General features: G+C 44.2%; 4 long non-coding RNA genes across 6 annotated transcripts; 3 read left to right on the top strand and 1 right to left on the bottom strand.

Annotated features, from left to right (window-relative positions):
* The first annotated feature begins 5,204 nt into the window (after positions 1-5,204).
* On the top strand, positions 5,205-13,948 carry LOC124055673. The gene is made up of 3 exons (XR_006842758.1): positions 5,205-5,338; positions 11,318-11,485; positions 13,839-13,948. It is a non-coding gene; the product is annotated as an uncharacterized LOC124055673 (long non-coding RNA).
* Positions 9,954-10,987, bottom strand: LOC124055674. The gene is made up of 3 exons (XR_006842759.1): positions 10,860-10,987; positions 10,812-10,814; positions 9,954-10,185 (listed from the first exon to the last, which is right to left on the bottom strand). It is a non-coding gene; the product is annotated as an uncharacterized LOC124055674 (long non-coding RNA).
* An 804-nt stretch (positions 13,949-14,752) lies between the features above and the next one.
* LOC124055672 lies at positions 14,753-18,971 on the top strand. 3 transcript variants are annotated; one of them, XR_006842757.1, is made up of 4 exons: positions 14,753-15,035; positions 16,917-17,194; positions 17,317-17,885; positions 18,622-18,971. It is a non-coding gene; the product is annotated as an uncharacterized LOC124055672 (long non-coding RNA). The 3 variants fall into 3 exon arrangements; XR_006842755.1 differs by lacking the exon at positions 14,753-15,035 and having other exon boundaries at positions 16,755-17,194; XR_006842756.1 differs by lacking the exon at positions 14,753-15,035 and having other exon boundaries at positions 16,755-17,194; positions 17,317-18,120; positions 18,681-18,971.
* A 280-nt stretch (positions 18,972-19,251) lies between these two features.
* Positions 19,252-20,832, top strand: LOC124055671. The gene is made up of 3 exons (XR_006842754.1): positions 19,252-19,351; positions 19,539-20,598; positions 20,693-20,832. It is a non-coding gene; the product is annotated as an uncharacterized LOC124055671 (long non-coding RNA).
* The last annotated feature ends 129 nt before the right edge of the window (positions 20,833-20,961 follow it).

Here is a 20,961-nt window from a genome sequence, read left to right as displayed (position 1 = left end):
TTTGTTTCAACAACTCCTGGGGAAGTCGCTGGCTCTTTAGCCGCTAGATGCACCCGCAGGTAACCGATTTTGTTTGCGTGTTTCCTCAGGCGTGTACAGCGGTTTTACCTGAGACGTTTGCTGCCGCTGCTAGAAATGACACTAATGACACTTTCACATTATTTGTTAAAACATTTTCCACCAACGACTCAAAACACAGTGAAGTTAAAGATGAATTTGATTTATATTTTCAGATGTTTTTTCAGCTAAACTTTATTCCACGGCTGGAGATGACAGGTTTTAGCTGCCAACAAGACCTGTGGGGACCAAACTCGTACAGCATTCCCTCTTTGTGCTTTGTGGAGTCAAGCGCATGTGCCCACAGGCTGAACTGCTGAGTAAATAACTAAATAAAAGAGCCAGTCGAGCTGCCGATGATGTGCTTACCCACTCCGTGCTGGGATTGCATCATGAAAACATCAGCTGTTCCGTTTCATTCGCCCACCAGATCCCGCCAGCCGCCGCGAGCTGCTGATCTGTAGCCTCAGACTGAAAAACCAGATCGCACTCATGACTTACATGCAGCGCCTGGTTTCTGCTTTCTCCCAAAAGCAAGCTAAACCATAAAAAAAGTGGTAAAATGAAAATGAGTAGATGTGGGAAAAAAGTAAGAGAGAATTTTAAAAAAATACATATCAGTTGACATCCAGAATAATTGCTTTTGTATAGTTGCCAGGTTTCACACAGAACATGACTATTTTCTAAAATAAACTGACCACTCTGCAAAATACTTTCAAAAGGATACAGGCAGCTCTTGGAAGTACTTCATACTCTCTCTTCAGGGGTAATAACAGTATTGACTTTGCTATTGTACCTCGCATACTATAAATACACATAAAGGCACGTTGTCAAGTCCACTTGAAGATAATAGACTAGGTGCTGCTGAACCCTCCGAACAACGGCGAGTTTCTGAAAAGACGACAAACAGCGGGCGACAGTATTTGTCACGCGCGGTATTCAATAAAAAGTTAACAGGTAGCGTTGTCTGAGAAAACACTAACACCAGCTACGAGCTCGTCGGCAGCCCCTAGCCGCACCGGAACACGTAGTCCTTTTGCTGTGTAGTCCTCTGCCTTCCTGCCTGAGCAGAACAGACACGTATTTTCAGTTCTCATCAAAAATAGCACAAGGCCTGTAACACTCCAGCCACCAGAGAACCAAAGAGTGGGATGCAGTTTCTCAGCTCATTACACAGCGACAGTCTACCTTATTGATGTCACGAAGCCACACCTTGGAGAGCTCACACTCCATGCAGCAGCATCCTCTTGAAGTGTGCAAAGTGTATTCATTTAAACTTTGTATTTATCCAGGGAGAGGGTTTGTTAGGACTTACATGCTTTCATATTACAACAGTAGTCTTCAACAGCGTGCGACTGAGCGGGGTTTATGTGCTCAGATCAAGGGCTTTTGATCTGAGCACAGTTTGAGTGCTCAGTTGAGGTAAAGGAGAGGTTTATTCACTCCTTGATCTCGCTAAAACGTCCTCACCAGATAAAAGGCAGCATTTGTTGTGCAAACGGCTCAAAATGACCTACGTTTGATATCAAAGTAGAAAGCGCTCTGACTGCAAAGTCATGAGGATGTTAGAGGTGGATGGGCAGGACCAGGGTCCCAGAGCGCATTCTTCTATAAACTTGCTCCATTAAATAAGTTACGGGCTTCCGTTCATCGGGCGGCTAAAGGTCTTTGATCGGTGGTATAGCGTAAAAATCTGTCCTGTCTTGTGCCCATCGGTGTAACATTTTTCTGCATGAATCCGCTCTAGCTTCGGTTTTGCCTTTGTTTTGTTTTTTTTCCTTTTTTTTCACTGCACAAATAGAGAGCATATAGTTTACAACAATTGGTTTTGGAGCCACCATGTGACACACACACTACAGGAAGTTCAGAAAATAAACTCAAAGGTCTCAATTGAATCTCTAAGGTGATTTTTGCAGTGCTCCGATTAGCACTGACAGGCTAAAAAAGTAACAATGAAATAGTCTAAATTTGTACAACCTGCTGTTTGCCATACCTGAGAACAGATGTGGTGTAAAGTGGTTCCAATACAGCTGAATGAGTCATTTTCACACAAGCAAGATGTGAGATGTTGGGCCTTTTACAGCTGCTCTAATGTATTCATGCTACCTATTGACTCACCACACTACCAACATATTGGTGAGTTCACACCCGAAATTGTCGTATTTTTTATCACAAGCCAGCAGCTTTAAACCTTCAAGCTAAGAAAGATGTTCAACACGGAATCATCCGGCACAGTTTGTGTTTAGATAAACAACGGCCGGCAAATTCGGCAGCAGCCCCCAGAACCGGCAGTCTCCCCTTCTTACTCGATCTCCTGGGTGAAGTCATGTATGAGCCTTCGCTCAGTTCTGATCTCCACCTCTTTTGGGACTTTCTCCCTTTAGAAACTATGTTGTGTTGTGTAGCTGCATTGATCATCTGCGATTGATGCAGATTTCTTTGCACTGGAGGCACATTAAAGTCTGTCACGACTCATCCCGAATCTGGATGAAACGCCAAAGGATATGCCGAAACATCAGTATTCGACAGCCCGGGAGTGACAGCAGGCTCAGCGCACAGGGAGCTTCTCTCCCAAACGCTCGCATCATCTCGTCTGACTCCACCGCGGCGCGGTACGGCATTCACGTTACGGCAACTGCTCGCTCATCTGAGTTAGACCCCAAGACACAGGAACTCCACATGTTTCAGAGAGCAAACCGGGACCTCAGAACCCGGAGGTGCTGATCCGCATCACAATCACCCAACAAACTGCTCCAGTGCACAGGAGTGACCGTGGTTCACTGAAGCCAGAAGGACGGTGTCATTGGCAAAGAGCAGATAACACTCTAATGTCAGTGAACTGGCCTCTCTGCAAACCTCAGATGCACTTTCATTCTCTTTGAATGCTACAAACAGGGAAGAGGAAAATGAGCTTAAGTTGACTCTGACGTCCATGTTGAACGTGCTTTGCCTTGAAGACACAACCAAACGGCCTGCAACCGTCATCCTGGCGGTCTGATATGTCGGGCAGCTCGGTCGAAGCCTTTTCCAAATTCAGAAAAGGGAAAAAAATAAAAACTTATCCAAATCTGTGATCTCATTTAGTCATCAGAACTGAATCCATAGAGTTTTACGGCAAACATCGATAAAAGCCACCATGTGTTTTTCAGTAAATCCTAAAGTAGTTAGTTAAACTAAGCATCCCACAAGTGAAATACATCTTCCAATGTATCTATACCTGTCTTCTCTACGAGAAATATGGAAAAGTGACTGCACACAAATCATTTTAACTGCGCACTCCGTGACCCTAACGTACATAGAAGCTATGACATAGGCAGTGAGGTTAGAGTTTTATTACGGGGAAAGAGCCCTGTGTGTGTGTGTGTGTGCGCGTGTGCGTGCATGCGTGTGAATGAGAGAGAGGAAGACAGAGACAGTGTGCTAATCAATATTTCATGTCATCGGGTGGTGGTTATCTTAAGGTCCATGCAGTAAATGTCACTGATGGATGCTTAGCAGTGGGGTGGGAGAATGCACATTACACAAACAGATGAAGGTCTTTCACATGTATTGCACACACACACACACACACACACACACACACACAGAGTGAGAGAGAGAGAGAGAGAAAAAAAGAGTAGCCAGAACTGGCAAAACCAACAAACTCGTTATCTTTTTTTCCTTGCTAGGACAGTTGGTCCTCATAAGGACGGCCTGGATAATATACACAAGCACACATGCATGCATACTGCAGTAGCAGTGGGTAACCCTCAGTAATCCCCAGCCCTCTTTGTCTCTCCCAAGCAGCTGTGTCGTGCCTTTGAGCGTACTTGCGTGCGTGCGTTTGTGTCAGATTCCAGTGTGTTTCAACAGCAGCATTGCAGACGCTGATGGTAGCTGACAGATTATTACTAGCTCTGCGCACTCACATACACACATGTAGGTTAAAGTGACCCATCGTGTGCATTCACACTTCAGATACGGAGGTTTAGCTCCAACTATCAGGGAGGGTAAAATTCATTTCCGGCGATTTGTCAGCAGATTTGCCAATATTTTTGATGCTTAAATGCTTTTGAACAGTTCACTTGATGGATTGAAATGAAACTGACTCCGACCGTGCTATGATGATAAACAACCTGTGTGTGTGTGTGTAGGAGTGAGTGAAGGGATGTGGGTGGAGTAAAAAATGTCAGGCGGGATACAGTTTGACGAACGCAGTGGGAATGTGGGCGGCAGTGTCTCTGCTGGTGTCGGTGTGTTGCATGTATGCACGCAGGTCTATATGCGTGTGCTATATGCGTAGTTTTTATACTGTGACATGGGACTGAAGCTGTTGTTGGCGTGCATTCATAGCTTTACATAAACTTAAAAGAAAAGAAAAGATCCCAGAAAAGTAACAACAGATTATTTTATACAATTTACAGAACAGGTACACGTGCATTTATATTAAAAAGTCCAACCATGTTAAAACCACTAAACTAAATGAGCACTCTGCCAGTGGTGCATGGAAAAACTGCATAACACAAGAATGCAGTGAAATCCAAATGAGTACGGAAGTTACAGCAACTGCTGATGTTTTCCAAGATTTGGCTTAACGACCAGGCCATTAGCTAAGCTTTCTTCGCATGCTATGGAAGCCAGTGCGTCAGGCTGCACCGAAAGCCTGTTGAGCACACTTCCACCCAACCAGCAAATCTCTATAAGCGGTCAGGAAATAGACCGTGACTCGGGGGCTCGAGGGTTTGGAAAAGCAGGCTGGTGACGGGACAATTGCTGATCTGAAGTCCCCAGAGTGTAAGGGGGGGCACCTCGGCAGGTGGAGGGAGTGTATGAATAACACATTCCACAGCTTTACTGTTGGCGTGTCTTTGAGCCAGGCAAAACGCACAGTGAACTGCTCAGCAGCAAAGAGGCGTGTTGCTCTGTGTCAGAGAGAACAACAGGGATGGTCCCAAAGTACCAACAAAATAAGACATCAATGCAGCGATAAGACGTTTTAAGACAGGTTGGTAGAATTGTAAAATGCTGAAAAAAAAGAGTTTGACATTTTTGAGACAAGTCCTTGTGTGTGAATGCGTGAAAATCTGTACCCCGTGGCTGCTTGTTACCAAGAATGTGTTAATAAGGGTTAAATAAGAAGTTGATGACGTCTCACGTCGTTCACTCCTCTCCTGTCTCTGTCACATCTAGGTGTTTGATAGAAGAAAACGAGCCGGAGGCATCTTGAGAAAGATCTGACGAAAGGAAGAAAGAATCCCCTTTTTTTTGTTGGTGCACCGAGGGCAACGGTCATGAATTAAGGGTAAGCATTGTAACAGACATCTCCTGCCACCGATACAGCATCTGACAGTAGTGAAGCCTTTCGTAGAAACCCAAGTCATAATCTGCATCAGAGATTAAAACCTAATCCTTCCCGGGTCGCATACACACACCGATGACGCCCGGCAGCGTAAATCCCACTTCTGCAGCTCTGGAGCGCTCTTTAATCGAAAGCATTCCACATATTTAAGAGGCGACCGTCACTCCGCAGCCGCTTCAGTCCAGTAAGAGAACAGCGTGTGCATGCGATGGACTTTTATCTGGGATCAGTGTAGCGATATTGGCACGTGGCTGGCATGCATGCATGGTTCGTCTCTTGTATTTTAGCACTGAAGTTGCAGCATGCATGTTTGACATATCTGACACAGGTACAAAGAAAGCCACCGTCATCCCATTCATTTCTGTCCTTGGCCCTTTAACAACCCCGCGTTGTCTTCTTCTGACCTTTCCGTGACCTCTCTCACCACTTTCTCTTCCGCCCGAGGTCACTTTTGCCGCACTTCTAGCACGTGAGCCGACAGGGAGACGCACCATTAGCCGCGTAGCTTCACAAGATTGAGCTCCCCCATCATCACCTGACTCCACAGATTAGATGACGGCAAAACCGAGTGACGAGGTTAAATCAAGTTGTAGGCGAGTCGGCTCGTTTGTAGCCCGAGGGCACGGAGACGGACCTCGTGAGTAACACCCGCCGTATCTTTAAATAAATCAGAAAAGTGCTGAGAGCAGAATGGGATTTAATACAGACAACAGGTAGGGAACATAACAGAGGTGCACCCTGAAAAATCAGGATTCAACTTGGGTCTGAAATAACAACGTAAAATAGGTGTGTCATATTACACTGGATGCCAATTAGCAGCACATCACAGCCTTAGAAGAGGTGTGACAGTTATTACGGCCAGAGATTTCACAGTTATACAACTTGTTAAAATGGCAGTAAATATTAATAAGGACCGCGTAGCAGCTGTAACCACAGAGAGAAGATTTGAAATGCAGCAATTGTAGGTGTAGTTTATCATTTTTTTAAATGGCTGCCTTCTAGTTTGCTCATTCTAGTTGTATTTTTAGCCACGTCGGTAGCGCGGTTCTTGCGACAACCGCAAGGGAACACGTTGCGGAGATGTTTCCCTCGACGACGTCGTTTAACCGCCTAGTTTTCCATCATCGACGGCGCGGGGAAGTTCATGGTTCGGTTCTCGGGGAATCGAACCAGCGACCTTCCGATCACAAGCCGCTTCTCTAACCTCTAGGTGCGCGTGCAATGGCTTGAACGCCAGCGATTTATGCTAAATCTGGCGTTGTGACATTCTGGTGAGTCAGTCTGTTGAAAAGCCTGACGAGGGCTAATCTGTCAGAGTCCATTTATTTTATGTTACAAACTTCCTCTCCTCTGGAGTCAGTGTGCTCGAACCCCCTTATCATTTTGTAAAGTCAGACACCTGTAAAACAGTTACACCAAAGGGTGCTACCAGCAACTTTAGTGCTAATTGAACAGGAGTTTGTCAGTTTTGATGGCTGAGACAATCGATTAATAGGGAAATAGGGAAAAATGCGTCGAAGCGCTCATAAGACTAATGATTTTCTGACATGGGTCTAATAAAAATCAAAAGCGACGACCTGTTGTCACAAAGCCCGAGAACATGGCGTCGTTACAAGCGGGATTCTCAAACCTGGCAGTGATTAAAATGAAGCTCTCTTGCTCAAAACATGTCAAATGGAGAGGAGAGGAACGGAGCCAGACATAAAAACAGATAGAAAATACTCATCGCAGTCGCAGGCACACAACCGAGCCACCTAAGCCGACCGTTTTTCCACATTCCACATCATTTTCAGGTTCAGCGATTGCAGTGACAATCATCGCCGGTGAGGGATTTGACCTTGCGAGTCCTCCATGATGATCATTGGATCATATGGCGCATTAAATGAATTTGGGAAATGTAAGTGCCTGTTTTACACAGTTTGGAGGAATACATTAGCATCAATAAGAGTATTGTAAAGTGTAATTTTCATGAACATGCTGTACATTTTTCACACTGTACATTGTGCAGAATGCTTCATATTAGCAGTGGAGGCAGCCCGTGCACATTTCACACAAAATGATTGGAGAGCTTTCAGTAAGGTATGACTGAAAAACAACACCCAAAAAATAACTTTATTACCTCTTCCTGAAAGAAGTAAGAAATGACAAAAAGGCCCTGCAAGTCAGTGGAAGTGACTTTTAGAACAGAGTAAATACAGATAAACAGAACAAGAGCAAGAAAAGCAATGAAAAGCATTTCTGTTAAGGAGCTAACAACTCATGAGAGTGTTTAAACTAGAAAAAAAAGTTTCTCTTTGCCAAAATGTGGACTGTTGAACCCGCTGAAGTATTTAACAGAGCTCTTCAATCTTGCAGTTGGATGGCGTGCAGATATGAGCGACTCCAAATGTAATAGTCAGTATAAAACAAAAACTTTAATATGCTTGGACGTGATCTGCACAGTCATAGCTTCATTCTGCTCATGTTTAACACAATTAATCCTGACAACATGGACTACTATAACAGCAGCAGCAGCTGGAAGCAAAGCACGCTGTCGTTGTCGTCGTCGGTGTTACGGCCATTTTTTTTGGTAAGGTTGCAGCAGCCATCATTTCAACCACATTTATCTCTTACTCTTCAACAGGTGTTTCAGCTGCTTGCATCTCTTACTCTTCAGACGACAACGCCTATGTTCTCACCGCTTACACATCAGCTGATGTGTGTCTGACATTTCAACTTCTCTCGGCGTTTCCGTTTTAACCTCTAGTTCGACAGCTTTACACTTTTCAGCTGCTTTTATCCCTACCGTCGCTACTTTTGTTATGTCATTAGTGCTAAACTGTCTGTTAAAGTGTCTCCCTCCTCAGTGTCTTAGTAAAGCGTTTGAAGGATGGCAGTAGCACCACCCTGTCAAGTAGTACAGGAAAAGGGATAGCAGATCGCCCGCGAGGCTCGAGGTGCGGATATTTTGCAAGCATCTCGACTTGTTACATTTTTTTCTGTAGTTTTCAACTGATTCCAGCCCTCACCGCTCGTCTTCAGAAAAAATGCTTATTTTGAGGTCGAGCGTTACAAAATTTTTATTCGCTACTTTTTTTCCCTTCAAAATAAACATTTGCATTTCCGTTCGCAGAAATGTCAGGGGGATTTATGTGGTCCCCGTTTTGTGTCGGTGGCCTATTTAATGCTGCAGTGCACACCCCGCACAACCTGAAATGAAAGCGTTGCTCTTTACCGTCAATGCATTTCCAGTTATAGATATGACTCACGTTTCCGGTCTGCGGTTGCCCAATGGCTGTGCGGTAAGGTAGTTCTGGGAACTGTAGTGAGACTGGTTTGAGCTCAGTCCAATCAGCTGAAGAGCGGGCCTCTCATTTATTCACGAAACTATCCAGATCCATCAGAACTCTTTGAAAACATGTTTACCATTTAGTAGAGGCTACCAGTAGGGATAAATTATTACAGGATACTGACAAAGACAAGACGGGATCACAAGCGTAGCAATCATACCACTCAGAGATGACGATGTCAAAGGTCGTAGAACTGTGACATTTCAAAATACAACAGTGCAAACACAGGGGACAAACTTTATGAAGAGCAGTTAAGGTAGAGGAAATGCACGAATCAGGACAGAGCGAAACAAACAAGCAGTGTGTTTATTTATTTGATTTATATATTTTTACAGTAAGGTTTATAGAGTTTAAGAGTTATCAAGTCAAAATGTAAATGACATTTAAAGGACAGGCAATTACGCCTTTTTCATTCAGCACATAATAACTTGTGCTGAACTGCGTCAAGCGCTGAAATCACAGCACCTCCCTACGGCTGACACAAAGTTGACTCATAATTTTCAACATTACGGGGCAGAAAAAAAAGAAGAGCAGCTCCACAATGAGAAGCGCGTGAGCCAGAAAAGACTCTAAATTGTTCTTTTTGAAATCACACGGCATTTTTGGTTCTATGGTATGATGTTGAAACGCCTTATTATTCCAAGATTGCGAAAAGCACTCTCAGTTTGGAGTTGACAGGGGCACTTAAAAAGGAAGGAAACAAAAGAGAAAAAAAAAAAAAACAGATTCAGATCACAAGGTATCGAACGGCCACTGAGTTTCGAGTCCCCCTTTTCGGCTTTCTCTGAGCACCGTATGAAGGCCGATTTTGAAATGGGCTGAAGTCCCGACTAGTTTGTTTGACCCCGTAACCTCTCAGATCAGGCTGTAGTCGACCTTCCGGTAGTTGTACTCGTAAAAGCAAACCGTGCGGCGGCGTCTTCTGGGTGTCGCGGAGAAACACCGTCGATCGTCGGGCGTTGTTCCCAGCTCGGCGCACCGGGGCATTGGTGGAACATGTCTGAATGTACTTCGGACTCAGTCGCAGCCTCGGAGAAACGTTTTGAGGGAGCCGTCGATTACACGGACCTTCAGAGCTCTGATTTTGAGGGATCGCGAAAGCATCGGCAATCGCACGACCAAAGATTCACCCGTCGTCACTTTTCCGATCCGCCTCCGTTGTAAGCGGCTCAGAGAGGGCAGCTCTCTGACACATCCTCGTTGCGCCGCCTCGCTCGTTCCTCCCACTTTTAACTGAAGTACCAAGTACTTTTGCCAGCATGTGTGACCGCCCCCCTCCCCCACATGTCCATAAAACACCCGCTCCATTTCTCTCTTTAGACAGGAATCAAACTCGATTCAGAATCCTTTTAAAAATGAGGAAATAGGCCGGACTCCCTTCAGAATCCTCACAAATTACTGCTTTCTGGTCCAGACTAAACAAATTTTCAGCCTCAGGACGTAAAGCCATTCAAAGCTCCACTTGAAGACATTCCAAACACAGAATGTGATTTTTTCCAAAGTCTGACCAAATGTATCTCAGCTTTTGACAGAAGGAAACCCACTGAAACTGCGACAGTTTCTCACCCAGGAACTTTTAGGGAGTAATTCGGCGAAAGGTGTGAAGCGAGAAGCGGCGGCGAGGAAGAGGGGATGGAGCGCGTTTCTCACAAATGACTTCTTGTTTTCTTTCCGTGCCATTTGTTTCGGACTTTGGCAGGTCGGCGTGGCGAACAAGCCGATCGGGTAAAGCCATTGTCTTGCCACGGGAGCGACTCTGAAACAGCCGAGGCGAAAGGCGTTCCCGTTCTCGCCGACATCCGAATCGGGTAGCAGGAAATACCACATTTTTACCGGAAATTGTAGATGCTGAACGAATTGTACAAACTGACGGCAGTAAGGGCGTGCGTGCGTGCGTGCGTCTGTCTCATCTCATTTTCTCTCTCTCTGTCTCTTCACACACATCAAACATACACCGTCTCTCTCTCTCTCTCACACGCATTTCTGTTACTGTTATTACACCGTCTGTGACTTATTAAATATGTCTTATTACTTAATACTTATTAAATGCCTCGCTGTGGCTTTATTTAAATGTAGGGCTACAGTACTGCCTCCTTTGAAGCAATCACTACAGGTTTCAACCCGTTCAAAGGCACATAAATACAACTACCCATGCGTAATACGTTCCTCAATGGAATTCTTGTTTTTGAAGTTAAAAATGCACCCTCTGCTCAGTGTATTCTGACCGTGCAGTAGGATGCCTATAGGCTTTACGATTCCAGACGTCACGCATTTGATTCTAAAACGTGCGTGAAAGAAAGGAGTTTAAATCAGCACTGTCCTTTTACTGTATTTTGCTGAAGCACACACACACACACACACACACTCAGTGAAGGGCAAATACAGCAAATGTGGAAATCTAAATGTACAAGTCATGGAACTGGAGCTCCCTCTAGGGGTGAGAGCACACACACACTGACACCCTGTGAGCTCCCTCCCCAGTGAGCTCACAGGATGTCAGCCCCTGAGACGAGGCAGTTTTTTGCTTTTTTTTTGCATTGTAATGCATTGAAGCGTGCCGTTCATGCATGTTTACATCGATGCACTTTTCCAGGGGCACCAGCACCTCCCGCCCGGGACGAGTCTCCGGCAACAGAGGCCTCATCCGTAGCTGAGGACGAGGAGATCCCGTCCACCTCCACGGCTCGTACGGCGTCTCCCGCCACGTGTCGGAAAGGCCACGAGGAGTTTGCCGCTGCTTCTCCCCAGCAGGAGCCTATAGGTGGGTGGTATTTTGCTCTCATTTATGTGTGTGTGTGAAGATAGAAATAGCAGTGTTTTTTTATCTGTGAATTTTACCTGCCTTTTTTTCCCGTTAGTTGCGATTAATCCAGTTTTGCTATTTCTTAAAACCGTGCATGGTTCGACCGCTGTGCGCTTTGAACAACATGCCAAATGGAATGTGCTGTTGTACCGAAATGTCTGAACCCCCCCACAAAGTTCAGCCACCACTGGGGAAAAGCCTCCGAGGACCGAGTTAGGCGGCATCAGATGTCTTTTTTCCTCGGAACGAGAGCGACGGGAGATGTTCTCACCGGAAGGGTCAGCTTTTAGTTCTGCGTGTATGAAGGATTTCTGTATTTTTATTTGTATTTTTATTGTTGTTATTTATATTCAATTATTCTTATGTCTTTGTTGTGCTTTTCTATGCTTGTGATGTGAAATGTGTATTTTCTTTCAGTTCAATTCAATTCAGCACTTTAAAAACAATATAGATCTTGCATATATTTATGGTTGTGCACTTTAAATTGGTTGTTTAATGTATACTTTGTTTTATTGTATTTCTATCTTAATAAAGTTCATACATTTACTTGTCACCTGATATTCTGTTTGGGTTGGTGGGGGTGTGAGCCAGTGCGAGGGATGTGTGTGTGGGGGGGGGGGCACCACAGCGGCTGTTTGCCCAGGGTGCCATTCAGGCTAGGACCGCCACCGGTAGAGTGTAACGCTTATTCGCAGAGCCGATTTGCTCTTTTTGTTCTGGTAGTTTTTTGTTCCCCGCCCCCAACTTCCTCTCTGCGTATGTTTGAAAGTGTTAAACACTTAGCAAAAATTTTGAAAGCTGTATTTAAAGTATTTTTTAAAATATTATGTCAAGGAAGTTAAACACTTAGGAAAATTTTTGAAATTATTATTTAAAGTGGTAAATACTTTGGAACATTTTTAAAGTATAACACTTTAGAACTTTTTTAAGGTGGTAAACACAGAAAACAGTTCATTTTTAAAGGTAAGTGTGTAAAAACTGTTAAAGGTTAAAGTATTTAAGGTGTCAGACAGTCGATTGTGTTAAAATATATAAAAAATTAATATATTTTAACACAATCTATATTTATATCTATATATTTATATATATATATATATATATATATATATATACAATAGGTAAGTGTTATATATATATGAAATAGTCAAGTACGTAGGAACAAATTTTCAGTACTTGGGGATATGTTTTTACATACTAAAGTAAGGACTTATGGTCATTTTTTGACATACTAAAGTAAGTACTTAGTCCAATTTTTTTTACCTACTAAAGTAAGTACTTAGGAACATTTTTTAACATACTAAAGTAAGTACTTAGTCCAATTTTTTTTACCTACTAAAGTAAGTACTTAGGAACATTTTTTAACATACTAAAGTAAGTACTTAGTCCAATTTTTTTTACCTACTAAAGTAAGTACTTAGGAACATTTTTTAACATACTAAAGTAAGTACTTAGCTAAAAATTTACAGTAGTTAGCACAATTTTTTGAACATACTAAAGTAAGTACTTGGTGGAATTTTTTGTTGTTTTTTTGACATACTAAAGTAAGGGTTGGGGTTAGGATGGGTGCAGCCACGGACGACATCCCTGTAGTTTTTACCGTCCAAAAACAATGTGCGTGCGTGCATGTGTGTGTATGTATGTGTGTCTGGTAATTTGGCGCAGCCAGGATGTCTGAAAAAAGAAAGTGGATAAAAGAGACTTCTTTAGAAGTCAAAGTGTAAGTTACTCAAAGAAATGCGTTACACCCATCCTGCAACACCTTCACTGGCTCCAATAAATCAGCATATTCACTTAAAGATCCCCAACGTTACAAAGAGTATGTTTTAAAATGAAATTGTGATGTTCTCTGAGATCTTGGTCATATCGGTATATATTAGTGAATATCCCCAAATCAAATACGGCACGTAGTGAATTAAGGTACAAAAATCAGTCAGTGCAACCGATTTTTGAAGTAAGTCATGAGCAGATTTGCAACGATCTCCTACAAATACTTTCAATGATGGTGCTTTGTACTCTTCAGTTAAATTGACTCACTTTATGCGGTATTTGCGCCAAATCGTCATTGAACATTTGACTGAGATGTACTCATTAGTCGTGTTTTGTTTATTTGGGCTTTCAAATCTACAGACTATTTTTAAGTGCAAAAACGTGTCATTGCGTGCCGTATTTGATTTGGGGAATTGTCCAATTCGGCATTCTTTTTTCGAATGACATAAAACCTTCGATTGTCTGATTTCATTAAAAGCACTATCTCAATTCTTCTTGTCTAACACGACCACATGCGGGAATCAAACCCGGATCCACCGCACAGGCTAGACGACTTCAGAACGCGGAGCGGACGCGCTACCAACCGAGCTACGGACAGAGACGTGAAGTCGTGACGAGGTCTACCACAAGTCAGTGATTTATTCCCGATTTATTCCCGATGTATTCCCTATTTATTGTATGTGCGTTTCTGTATATACACCAACGGAGCTGGAGAAAGAGAAGATGACAGGTGAGATATGTGAGGGAGGGGGAACTTGATTTGTCTTTGTTTTTAAAATAATGTCGATATTTAATTGTTGTAATTGTCTGAATATTCAGAGAGACAGGTAAGCCTGTGTAAGCCTGTGTAAGCGTGTGTAAGTGCAACACCCGAAGTACGAAGATAAGAGAGTGTTTCAGCGAAGCGTTATCAGACTCAAACGTGGTGGCGCAGCGGGTTACGATCACGGCGACCATAGGTTCATTGGATTGGATGTATGCAAGTCGTGTTCGAATCCCACTAACGTTATCACGTTATGACCCCTACACCTGGTTGGTTGTGGTGTGGGGGTCGTTTGGGGGGGCTCTCTCCCCCCCTCTCGGCTCTCCTCTGCTTCCCGCCGCAGTGTCTGCACGGGGGTTATACTCCTGAAAACTATGAACAGTTTTTCAAACAGTCAACCATGTGATCCATGTGTACAGGTGACCTGTACACATGGATCACATGGTTGACTGCAAAGAAGGTCTCGCGCGAGTCTGCGAGGCGCCATCGTGTTTCTTGAGTGAAGCAAAGAAGCGATGGAACGCCAAGGTGGTGGAGCTTCGTTTTGTCGTCGAATGTGCGGCCGCATTGAAGATTTTCGCCGTCGCCTGTAACACCACGGAGAAGAAGCAGTGCCTGTGTCGGTGGAGTGCAGAGAAGGTACCGAACGGCAAGGTGGTGGAGCTTTGCTTTGTCGTCATGTCGGTGAGTGTTTGGCCGCATGGACGCCCTGTAACACGACCAAGAGTATTAACTGTGGTGAGCGTTCAATGTTCCACCGAACTGAAGAAGCCGAAAGTATCTGCAGCACCCGTGTCGGTGGAGGCATCGAACGGCAAGGTGGATGTGTGGCCGCATGGACGCCTGTACCACGACGAAGAGCTTGAACGGTGATGAGCGGTACATGCAGGAAGCACCTGCTGCTGCGCCTGTGCAGGTGGAGCAGGGAGCACGTGATAGATACCAGTGCTAGCATGCTAATGAAGAAGCACACTCCAGGTGAGTGAGCTTTGTTCATGGTGAGTACAGTCGTGAGTAATGCTATCAGTGTTTATTCGTTTGGAATTATTATTTTGTGCTTTGGTGATGGTGAGTTGTACTTTGCGTGTACGTTGTGTCACAGTCGCTAGTATTGCTATCACCGGTAACAAGCACAAGCGGCGTTAGCCTTTCAGGTGAGTTTGTTTTTTTGTCTCTTTCTTTTTTTTAGAGTGGTCCGCGTTTATTCGTTTGGAAATGACTATTTTGTGCTTTGGTGATGGTGAGTTGTACGTTATGTGTAGCCGAATGGTTTTGTCGCCTACGAACGGGTGAGTGAGACTGATTTTCGTGTGTGTGTTTGAAGTTGTCAGGATGTGTTGATAGAGTGGCGGCAGATCGGCTTTGTCATCCACAGTGGCAGGCTTTGGAAACGTAATTGTTCATGTTTGTGAAATGTTTGCTGTAATGCGTTAGCCTTCCAGGTGAGTTTGTTTGTTTTCTCTCTCTCTCTCTCTCTGTTTTTAGAGTGGCCCGCGTTTATTTAGTGCTTTGGTGATGGTGAGTTGTACATTTTGTGTACGGTGTGTCAACGTCGTTAGTATTGCAATCAGATGTAAGAAGCACAAGCAGCGTTAGCCTTCCAGGTGAGTTTGTTTTTGTTTTGTTTTTTTTTTCTCTCTCTCTCTTATTTAGAGTTGTCGGCGTTTATTTTGTGCCTTGGTGATGCTTAGTTGTACTTTGCGTGTACGATGTGTCACAGTCGTTAGTATTGCTATCACTGGTAAGAAGCACAAGCAGCGTTAGCCTTCCAGGTGAGTTTGTTTTTGTTTTGTTTTTCTCTCCCTCTCTTTCTCTGTCTGTCTATCTCAGGGGTCGGCAACCCGCGGCTCTAGAGCCGCATGCGTTCCTAGTGGCTCCCTGGAGCTTTTTCAAAAATGTATGAAAATGAAAAAAAAATAGGGGGGAATATATATTTTGTTTTAATATGGTTTCTGTGGGAGGACAAACATGACACAAACATTCTTAACGTTTTCCAATGCTGTAAAAATGTTTATAATAAATATTAAATTTCAACATTTCTGTCAGCGACGATGTGCGTCATAGCCTGCGACACACGTTTCAGCGTGGCGCGGTGCCACGCAGGTGGCTGTTGTAAACAAACCGGCGGGTGTGTCATGGGCCATGGATCCCAAAGGGCAAAAACGAAAGATAGCTGATGAGAACAGAGGAGTCAAGGAAGAATGGACCGAATCATCTGCTTTCATTGCCGATTGCCTGCATGTTTGCTTTGTAATGAGAAGTTGTCAAATAACAAAAAGAGTAATTTGGAAAGACATTTCCAGGGAAGGCATGCTAAATTTGTAGCAGACCACCCAGTTGGGAGTGAGAGGAAAAGTGCGATTGCTTTACTTTTGGAGAAATTAGAGGAGCGCAAAGATAGATTTAAGAAGTGGATTGCATCTCCAAACTCCACTTCTGCTGCTAGTTTTGTTGCAACCCGGGAGATAATAACGCGTGGAAAACCGTTCACAGATGGTGAGTACATGAAGGATTCATTCATCAAATTAGTCATTTTGGTAAGCTAATATAGCTAATATACACTTACAGCCTGTGTTCCCTTCATATAAGGCTTATATAAGGCTTTTAATTTTTTTGCGGCTCCAGACAGATTTGTTTTTTGTTTTTTTTGTTCAATATGGCTCTTTGAACATTTTGGGTTGCCGACCCCTGGTCTATCTTCTTTAGGATGCTCCGCGTTTATTTTGTTCGTTGGTGATGGTGAGTTGTACGTTGTGTATGTGGTGTGCCAAAGTCGTTAGTATTGTTATCAGATGTAAGAAGCCCAAGCAGCGTTTGCTTTCCAGGTGAGTTTGTTTTTTCTCTCTCCCTCTTTTTTAGAGTGGCCCGCGTTTATTTTGTGCTTTGGTGATGGTGTTTTTGACTGCATTTGTCGCCTGCCAACGAGTGAGTGTTATTAAAAACAGAGTGAGACGTCACGATTGATGGCTGAGCTGAACCACTCCGCCTTTGTATGAGAAGGAAGGTCTCGCGCGAGTCAGAGGCAGCGAGGCGGAAGTACGAGAGTCATGGTGTTTCTTAATTGAAAGCACCTGTGTCGGTGGAGCGGGGAGCACGCGGTATCAGTGCTAGGACGCTAAAGAAGAAGCACACTGCAGGTGAGTGAGCTTGGGTGGTGGTCGTTTGGAACGTCGAGGTGGAGGGATTGCAATCAGTGTTAAGAAGCACGAACAGCGTTAACCTTCCAGGTGAGTTTGTTTGTTTTCTGTTTCTTCTTTAGAGTGGTCCGCGTTTATTCGTTTGGAAATTACTTTTTTGTGCTTTGGTGAAGGTGAGTTGTACGTTATGTGTAGCCGAATGGTTTTGTACGATGCCAGGTAAATGTTTCCTACTGCATATGTCGCCTGCGAACGGGTGAGTGCTATTAAAAACAGAGTGAAACGTCACGATTGATGGCCGAGCTGGACCACTCCGCCTTTGTATGAGAAGGAAGGTCTCCCGCGAGGCAGAAGTACCAGCGTCATCGTGTTTCTTGATTGAAAGCACCTGGAGCACCTGTGTGGGTGGAGTGCAAAGAAGGCATCGAACGGCAAGGTGGTGGAGGTTTCCTTTGTGGTCATGGACGCCTGTAACACGACGAAGAGTATTAACGGTGGTGAGCGTTCAATGTTCCACCGAAGTGAAGAAACAGAAAGCACCTGTGTCGTTGGAGTGTAAAGAAAGCAATGTGGTAGAGATTGTGAAATGTTTCAAAATGTTGTTGTTGGAAAAGGTTGCCACGGAACAGGGAGCACGTGGTGTTAGTGCTAAGATGTCAATGAAGAAGCACAAACGGCGTTAACTTTCCAGGTGAGTTTGTTTTTTCTCTCTCTGTCCCTCTTTTTCAGAGTGGTCCGCGTTTATTTTGTGCTTTGGTGATGGTGTGTTGTACGTTGTGTGTGGCCGAATTGTTTTGTACGATGCCAGGCAAATGTTTTTTTTATTGCATTTGTCGCCTGCCAACGGGTGCGTGCTATTAAAAACAGAGTGAAACTTCGCGATTGATGGCTGAGTTGAACCACTCCGCCTTCGTATGAGAAGGAAGGTCTCGCGCGAGGCGGAAGTACCAGCGTCGTCGTGTTTCTTAATTGAAAGCACCTGGAGCACCTGTGTGGGTGGAGTGCAAAGAAGGCGTCGAACGGCAAGGTGGTGGAGGTTTACTTTGTGGTCGTGGACGCCTGTAACACGACGAAGAAGCAGAAAGCAGCTGTGTCGGTGGAGGGCAAAGAAGGCAAGATGGAGAGTGTCCAATGTTTGAAAATGTTGTAAAAGGTTGCCACGGAACGGGGAGCACGTGGTGTTAGTGCTAAGATGTCAACGAAGAAGCACAAACAGCGTTAACCTTCCAGGTGAGTTTGTTTTTTTACTTTTGTCTCTCTTTCTCTGTTCTTTAGAGCGGTCAGCGTTTATTCGTTTGGGTGGTTATTTTGTGCTTTGGTGATGGTGAGTTGTACGTTGTGTGTAGCCGAATGGTTTTGTACGATGCCAGGCAAATGTTTTTTACTGCATTTGTCGCCTGCCAACGGGTGCGTGCTATTAAAAACAGAGTGAAACGTCGCGATTGATGGCTGAGGTGAACCACTCCGTCTTTGTATGAGACGGAAGGTCTCGCGCGAGTCAGAGGCAGCGAGGCGGAAGTACGAGCGTCATGGTGTTTCTTAATTGAAAGCACCTGTGTCGGTGGAGCGGGGAGCACGCCGTATCAGTGCTAGGACGCTGAAGAAGAAGCACACTGCAGGTGAGTGAGCTTGGGTGATGGTGAATACAGTCGTTAGTAATGCTATCGATGTTTATTTGTTTGGAACGTGCTTCAAATTAGTATTTTGTGCGTGTACGGTGTGTCACCGTCGTTAGTATTGCAATCAGTGGTAAGAAGCACAAACAGCGTTATCTTTCCAGGTGAGTGTGGTTTTTGTTTTTTCTTTTTCTTTCCTCTCTCTGTCTGTCTCTCTTCTTTAGAGTGGTCCGCGTTTATTCGTTTGGAAGTTAGTATTTTGTGCTTTGGTGGTGGCGAGTTGTACGTTGTGTGTAGCCGAATTGTTTTGTACGATGCCAGGTAAATGTTTCCTACTGCATTTGTCGCCTGCAAACTGGTCAGTGCTATTAAAAACAGAGTGAAACGTGACGATTGATGGCTGAGTTGAACCACTCCGCCTTCGTATGAGAAGGAGGCGGCGAGGCGAAAGTACGGCGTCGTCGTGTTTCTTGATTGAAAGCACCTGGAGCACCTGTGTCGGTGGAGTGCAAAGAAGGCGTCGAACGGCAAGGTGGTGGAGGTTTACTTTGTGGTCATGGACGCCTGTAACACGACGAAGAGTATTAACGGTGGTGAGCGTTTAATGTTCGACCGAAGTGAAGAAGCAGAAAGCACCTGTGTCGGTGGAGGGCAAAGAAGGCAAGATGGTGGAGAGTGTCAAATGTTGAAAATGAAAATGTTGTAAAAGGTTGCCACGGAACGGGGAGCACGTGGTGTTAGTGCTAAGATGTCAACGAAGAAGCACAAACAGCGTTAACGTTCCAGGTGAGTTTGTTTTTTCTTTTGTCTCTCTTTCTCTGTTCTTTAGAGCGGTCAGCGTTTATTCGTTTGGATGGTTATTTTGTGCTTTGGTGATGGTGTGTCGTACGTTGTGTGTAGCCGAATGGTTTTAAAAAAAATTTAACTAGTAGTAGTAGTCAGAGGTAGAAGTACGAGCCTCATCGTGTTCGTTGATTAAGAGCACCTGTGTCGGTGGAGTGCAAAGAAGGCATGAACGGCAAGGTGGTGGAGCTTTGTTTTGTCGTGTGAGGCGAGTGAGCTTTGGTGATGGTGAGTTGTACTTTGCGTGTACGGTGTGTCACAGTCGTTAGTATTGCTATCAACGGTAAGAAGCACAAGCAGCGTTAGCCTTCCAGGTGAGTGTTTTTTTTTTCTTCCCCTTTCTCCGTCTCTTCTTCAGAGTGCTCCGCGTTTATTCGTTTGGAAATGACTATTTTGTGCTTTGGTGATGGTGAGTTGTACGTTGTGTGTAGCCGAATGGTTTTGTACGATGCCAGGCAAGTGTTTTCTACCGCATTTGTCGCCTACGAACGGGTGAGTGATGTCGCTAGACTGATTTTCGTGTGTGTGTTTGAAGTTGTCTGGATGTGCTGATAGAGCGGCGGCAGATCGGCTTTGTCATCCACAGTGGCAGGCTTTGGAAACGTAATTGTTCATATTTGTGAAATGTTTGCTGTCATGGTGAACCGCTCCTCCTTCATGAGAAGGACGGTGTCGGTCGAGTCGGCGGTAGAAGTATTAGTCGGTGAAGTTGTATTTTTTTTAAATGTTTGTTGAAATGTGTGGCCGTATGGCAATTTGTTTGACGTGAGTGTAAGTTGCTCAAGAAACCAGTACTTTGTCTTTGAAATGTGTTGTTTATGAAGAGTAGCGTTAGCTCCTGGGTGAAGGTTTTCTTTCTGCCTTTTCAGCTCCAGGACCAACTGACGTGGAGAACGCAGAGAGGACGGGCTACCCGAAGATGGAGTTCATTTCTGTTTCCGAAAGGTAAGTATCATTGACAAGACATAGTCGCACAGTTGTTCGCAGAGGTGTCTTGTTTCACAATGATGAGACGTTTTTTTTTTGTTCTTCATTTCAGACTTTGAAGCCCAAAGGACAGCAGAACTTTATTTATGTTTTCAGACAGTGCTTTGTGAAGTGTTTAAAAAATACTTGTAAATATTGAAGTGTTTGCTGTATATTTTTGTCAAAGATTAAAGTGTTTGGTCATTCTTAAAAGGAATGAGTTATTTTTAAACTTTGAAAGGTTAAAGTAGTGAAAGAGTTGGGTAGTTTGAAAGTTAGGTGATTAAAAGTAGTGTTTAAAGGTAAGTGCACAAACTATTAAAGGTTACAGTATTGTTAAAG

This window comes from Scatophagus argus, chromosome 24 (genome assembly GCF_020382885.2).
Source record: "Scatophagus argus isolate fScaArg1 chromosome 24, fScaArg1.pri, whole genome shotgun sequence".
Lineage (NCBI taxonomy): Eukaryota > Metazoa > Chordata > Actinopteri > Scatophagidae > Scatophagus > Scatophagus argus.
The sequence above is the reverse complement of the archived record's forward strand: the minus strand, read 5'-3'. Positions and strand labels throughout refer to the sequence as shown.